This window comes from Pinus tabuliformis, chromosome 7, assembly GCF_031772625.1.
Source record: "Pinus tabuliformis cultivar Carrire ecotype Pingquan chromosome 7, CPIR1, whole genome shotgun sequence".
Classification (NCBI taxonomy): Eukaryota; Viridiplantae; Streptophyta; class Pinopsida; order Pinales; family Pinaceae; genus Pinus; species Pinus tabuliformis.
Window position 1 is genome coordinate 1,396,712,607 of NC_142293.1, and position 7,178 is coordinate 1,396,719,784.

At 34.8% G+C, this 7,178-nt stretch overlaps 1 pseudogene; it reads right to left on the bottom strand.

Annotated features, from left to right (window-relative positions):
* Positions 1 to 2,586: 2,586 nt before the first annotated feature.
* On the bottom strand, positions 2,587 to 5,893 carry LOC149252885 (F-box protein At3g12350-like; annotated as a pseudogene).
* Between the last annotated feature and the right edge of the window lie 1,285 nt (positions 5,894 to 7,178).

Below are 7,178 nucleotides of genomic sequence, written 5' to 3' on the forward strand. Positions count from 1 at the left end.
ATTTTATCCTAGTTTCCATTATTTTCATAAATAAATGTGCCAAAATACCTTTTTGCCTCTTTAGTGCCTTAGTCATTGCCTTTGCCAATTTCCTTAGCCATAAACAACCAAATGAACGCCCACTGGGATGTCCTACCCACCATTGAGCTTGGAATATGTGTCCCATCATCCGTGGTATTTATATATTTTTACATGGAATTTTCGCCAGGGCTGTTATAGTTAGCATGTCATTGTCCCAATCTTGTTGATGATCAACTTCAACCTATTTAGAAATAACATTATTTTAGTATTTGACAAGTGTGAATGATGAAATTGGACAACAAGGCGACGACAAAGAAACATGCATTATTTTCATTGAAACCAACTGAATTCCATTAAGAAAATAACTACAGATACATAAAACTTGTTTCTTTTGTTGGACTGAAACAACCACTACTTTCAATAATAGAAAGAAATAATTTATGAAATATTGAAGTTGCAACATAACTTGTTTTCCATAACATACAATAAAGAAGGTTTAGATCACTGGAAACTATAAAATTCCATAGTCATTGTATAAGGCTTTGACATTAGATCTATTTCTCTATCCAAGAATGACCATTCCTATGTAAAAATAATTTGAGAGTTTATAAATATGTTATAATACAATCACCCAACAATGGAAATAGTATATCAAAGGTCAAAACAACCTCTACTCAAAAGAACTTAGTGCTCTTTATCAAAAAATACAGTTCTAACTGCTGACACCTATGAGCATAGATGTCAAGGTATATGTTTTAGAAATTATATGCTTGTCCTTTTCCTTAGATAATTCTATTATAGAAAGGTAGAATTTCAATCCTTCTACCTATCACCTGCACAACATCATTTCTAAAATGGGTAGACAACATATTTTAGGTACAAATTCTTACAAGAGAATCTAACCAACATGTTTTTGGGGATTGGATTTTTCATTCACTTGCATGCAGGTTTATGTATGACTTCTGTTTTAGGAAGTTTGGTAATTTGACCTAATAGTTATACAGTGTAGAAACAAATATCCCTAGCAATGGGGCACAAGTGCAGAAAATTTAAAAGGTATTTATATGTCTAAAACTTACTTTGCATTGTAGTTGTAATGCATAGCCATATCAGTCTCATTACTTTCATACATTCGTGCACCAATCCTTTAAGCAACCTGTAGTCAATTTCATCACACCAATCTTTGAGCTACCTATAGTCAATTTTATGATCTCTTTACAATTGTTTATTATATTAAAAACCAAAAATAGACAATTACATAAAAAAAATATCACTGAGTGGAATAAATGAACAAGCTAGCTATCATATGGAGAAATTTTGGTTCCCTAATTGCTTCTTGAACATGACAATACATGTGAATTTTGATCTTGATTCAATTTGTGAAGCTCAAAAATGATCAGATATCACCACAAACTAAATTCTTACTCATTTTATGAAGATACCTTTACCAAATCTTTGATATTTAGTACCATTCAATAATATCAAGAAGACATGCACTTGAACCAATGTTCTTGAAGTCAACAAGGGATTTGTTGTTGAGAGATCCAAAACCAAATCTTCCACTTGTGTATTTTTGAAAAAATGTTGGTGAAAATAAAGAAAGAAATAAATAATGATAAATGGACACATATGGAAACCATAAGGTGTTGTTGCTGGGACTGTGGACAATGAACACAACCAAAAAGTTGAAGTTTATTTTTACTGTATCTGTTCCTAATATTATGCAACTCCATTTGTACAGAAATATCTTATAAGATGTTCATGACCTAAGTCAAACATCATGGTTAATATTCTCTTGAAGAATGGAAGAATTTAAACTAACAATCTTGGGAAGGGAAATGTAAAAATGCATAATGAGAACATCTTGGACATGTGGCAACATAAAATGAAAGACAGTCATTCATGTAGTCTCTTTTTAATATGAAGTGCATTAACTATTTTACAAGATCAGTGACTACAAATGCTACCAAAAATCCCAAGCAGTGACATGTAAAGTCAGAAAAACACATCAGATTTGTACTCCAAATCCCTCTTTGCAATATAATGAGATCATATTCTTCATACATTGTCACTTCCTACTATCTCATGCACAATATTAACACAAAATTATTTGAATTTCAATATTAAATAAAACTTGCTTTTATTTTTACATCCACCAACACCAAATTTATACAAGATGGGATTAGTTACACAAGTCAACATAATAAATGACCTTCACACTAGAAGGAGAACACTAGAGAAATTTCAAGGACAAACTTGCATCCTGTACACCTTGCTTTGTTCTCATTGCAAGATGAATTCCACAAATAGGCATCCATTTTGGCCAATCAAGTCTGTATAATGTTTTGAGTGCCAAATAAAAGCAGATCATGAAGTGGAATAAATGAATAAGCTAGTTGTAATATGGAGCAAGTGTGGCTCCATAATTGTTTCTTTAACTTGCCAATACATGTGAATTTGAAGCTTGATTCAATTTGTAAAGTTCAGATATGATCAGATCTCACAACAAACTAAATTCTTGTTCATTTTATGAAGATACCTTTACCAAATATTTGATTTTTAATATCAGTCAATAATATCAAGAAGACATGCACTTGAACCAATATGCTTGATGTCAACAATGAAGTTTTCATTGAGAAATACAAAACCAAACATTCCACTTGTGTATTGCTAAAGCCTGCCCTCCAAATGACTATCAACAAGGACACTTGTGTTGTGTCTAAATACATCAGAATTAGGAATAATACAAAGCACTTGGGTAACTTCCTCATCTTCTTACATAGTGCATTTTCTTCTATGTGTTTCAGTAGAATCCTAGGTGTTATATGCAAGTGACTACTATATAATTCCTCCTCTTTAACCAAAAGAGGAAGCCCAACAAAAGATGCAGAATCAACTGTCTAGAAAACCAAACAACAACCTGAGAATGTTTGACAAAATTCCCCAACGTTTCTGCAAACTATTCCACCATACTCATTGTATGGCATGAGGATAAAATCAAGGCCCATGGAATAAAAAAATCCCCGAGAAAAAATGAAATTCAAAGAATAATGTCAATATTATTACAGTTCTCCAAGCATAAAATGTTATTTGATCAACACAAAATATAATATATATATATATAGATATATGTACATCCCTTTGAATTTTTTTTCTTCCATGCTCGGAAAGAATGCTGACATGAAAAGTGTCTACCAACAGGCTTAGAATTTGGCACGGAAATCACCATCATTGATGAAGGAAAATTCTATTGTTGGTTTTGATCTTAATTTTGGGTTTCTAATAAATTCACTAATTTTGATTTTTGTGGAATTCTATGATTTCAAGGAGTCAGTGTTGTCCTTTTCATTTATACATCCAAGTTAAATCACAGAGGATTCCTTAAATGCATTCAAAACATATGCAACAATTCTGAAATGGCATGAAAGGATATGAATTTAGAAAATGAGCCATTGTACATTTTTGTCTAATTTATGTAAACTTGATGCCACTTATTTTGTTTATATCTTGTAGCTAAAATGGACAACCACTGACATTTTGCCATCAATTTCCAAGTTCACCTGATCAAGAGTTTTATTAAGTTCTAATCAAATTTTATTTTCAATTATGATTATAAGAGAAGAAGGTCCAAGTAGTTCTCAAGGAATATTTAAAAAAACATAAAGAAAGACATGTGATATAGGTAGAAAGTAAAGAAAAATACCTTTCAAAGGCCTTGAAAAGGGCATGCTGGAGTGGGAGACCAATGAGCAACCTTGACAAAATGATATACTTCCCATTTTCTCCTTCCATGGCCTATTATGTGCTCCTTATCCTTCCTCCTTTGCTTCATGCGACCCTCACCCCACTAGGACTGACCTTGTTTGCAAAGTACTCGTAAATCTCAAACTACAACTTATCTAAAATTAAAAATGATGGTTTTATGAATTGTTTGCAAGCTAGTTTGTGTATTTTAGGCAATGGATTTTGATTACAATAGCACAGAAACTAAAGTAATTTTTGCAGATTTTTAACAATTAAAATGGACAATAAGGAGCATTCGCAACGGATTGATGCTAGAGTTCACCCCTCCTGTGCTACATCTCCAAGTCTAGCTTCCAATGGTGGCCCTTTTTATTATATTCTCAAATGTTCAAATACATCAACATACAAGTCTCAACTTGCAAAAATAACACTGCCATTGCATCCAGAATGCCCAAAAACCCTTGTGTAGGCTCTTCTTGGGCTCAAAAACGCTAAAAAATGGCCAAGATAGACCTCCTTCTTCAATCTTTGAGCAAACAACTCTACAAAACTCATTATTTCTGCAAATTGGCATAATATGGTTTTGTGGCGTATTTGTAAGGTAGGTTATTTGAAACCCGAAGGTCTCGGGTTCAATCTGTTTTGTTCGACGGGTTTTGCATTGTTTTTAAATTGAAAATTAATTTTTTTAATGGTTCGTATCCCCTCTAGTTGTTTCTCTACTCACTGCCAGTGGTGTGGATATACATACAACCAAGGGGCACGAGCCATAGGCCACACACCTCCCTTGTCCTGCTCTTGATCTCATGGAAATCAATAAAACATGCACCTTGGGCGTGGGCATGGTGCCACAGACCCTGCCCCTCCACATCTCCCGTAGGTGGTCACATAATGGTGATGAAACCTGGGGCTGATCCCGTCGGGCGTGCACGCCGAACTGACCCCCTCCCCTATTTGTAGAACCACACCACTTTAAATATAAATGTGCCACCCTTATATAACAAGAATCGCCTATGGCCTAGTGGTTAGGCGATATGTTGGTATGTTGGAGGTCGGAAGTTCAATTCCACCAAAGGCTTGTCGATCTGTTGAAACAAAATAAAAATGTGCCAAAACCAGGGGCATTTGGCAGCCTCACATAGGGCCACGTGGCGCCCTTTGGTTTCCCATGTGATGACCTATGATTGGTCCACCACATCAATTGTACATCCAATCACCTTGCACGACGTTCCCTTACGTCATTAGTCCACCTATCATCTGTACAACCTAGTCATCTTATGATGTCACCATGATGTCATCGTATAGACTGTCACATGGCCTCTGTACACTTCCCAGTCAACCCTACAAGTTGACTTTTTAGTTGTTTCCCAAAAATTTCATAATGTGATAACTTCCTCATATGGTGTCAGATTGAGGTGATTCAAGAGTTGTTGGAATCAGAATGACAAGATCTACAATTTGGCATTGGTTTTGGGAGATTTTGAACACTTTCATGTTTGAGCATTTTGATCCCCTAGATTAGAAACCCATATGGAAGGCTTCCTGGTGGCAAACATGTTCCATTCTCTAACGCCACACTTCTTTTCTTCAACAAATATGAATAGCTATTACTTCTATGCAGGAATAGATCTTGTGTTAGATGGTTCTTCATCCAATGTTGATCCTAATTCTCCTCAACGACAATCTGAGAATTCTCAATAAAGCTCAAGCTCACTGACATCAATCCAACCATAACACAATCCTCCAAATCTACAGTTTCAAACGGGTTCTTAAATTTGTCCAACCTAAACCCATTGAACATGTTTTCTTGTTTCTTCCCCTTTGAAAAACCAAATCCACCATTAGCACCACCACCCAAACCAAAAAATGGCCGAAAGTCATCATCATCAATAACTGTAAACAACCTAGACCCACCTTCAATTCCCTTTCCCTTATCAAACCCTAAATCCGAAAGCCAATCAGGGTTAACAAAACTCAAACTCTTTCCCTCTCCCAACACCCTCATCCATGAAAATGGAACCTTGCATTCCTCATAACTACCAACCCTTACTGGACCCAGATCACATTTTTTGCAATAAAATGGGAGTAGAGGATGTTCAAATGGACAAAAATGACAGTGTAAATCCATCAAAGCCTAAAATATTTAAAAGAAAATATCACTTTGAAGTCGGAACCAAAATGGAAATCAACACTTCAGAGCTACACACTTCTGGAAAAAGAATACATGGTTTAAACGACTTTGACTCAAATTTTAAAGGAGAAATTTGTGAAAAGTCTTCAGAAAGAGCCAAAGAAGGTAAAGATTTACATAGAGTATATCCCCGTCAAGAAGCGAAGAGTGATGGAAGCTCAAAAAAATTGCAGAGAAAGGGTAAGGTATATATCAAAAGATGCAGAACATGCAAAAGAAGTGAGTCCCATGAAGCAGCGTGTACAATAGAAAGATATGATAGAGTGTCTTTCAAATAAGAAGATGAACACTTGTGATAACCATACGCGGATGTTGAAGTGAGACACATATTGAGAATTGTGTCAAGAACAACAATGTCACCATGAAAAGCCTCACCATATATAACACCTATTGGTGTAATTATTAATTCAATAAAAACTAAATTTCATACACATTAATAAATTTGTATTTAATAGATATAAATTAAAAATATTTGTTTTATATTAATACTAATAAACCATACTTGTAAATAATATTTATAACTTTCACCTCAATTAACAAAAAATGTTTAACTGTAAACATCGGGTCATGATGAATACAAATACACATCGTTTACGACGATGCATAATACTTACATTTTACTTGTCACACTTTTGAACCCTTTCATTGTTTTGCTCATCCAAGAAATAAGGGGGGATGGGGTATTATGAACTTAAATACTTTTGGATTCTCACTGCGGGTGAAATCACTCTGGCGTGCCATTTTTGGCTCTGGTATATGGAGTAAGGTGATAAAAAATAAGTACATGAAAAATCAGGAATTTCTATTTTGGTTCTGTAAACACAGTATTGGTTTAGAGCATGGATCGGCCATTTGGAACAGTATGAAAAAGGTGTCTTATTTCTTTATACAGTGACTGGTGTGGAGCATGGGATCGAGACATTCCATAATAATTGGGGTGGATAAGATACTAGGTGCTGGTAGGGATTGCTGTTTTTCTGATAATCTACTGACTTTTCTATATGAACATGGTATTTTTTTATGGAACCAATTGATCAGCACATGGAGAGATAGATATCCCATATGGAAAACTTCAAATGAACTGGGGATGGCTAAAAATCTGGCTACAGAATGGAATCATGTTTGTGCTGCCTATAAAGTTCTGGGAATATGCAGGGAGCAACCATATTCCTATCAAAATAATTTGCTTTGCATGGTTAGTATACCATAACAAGAATCTTAC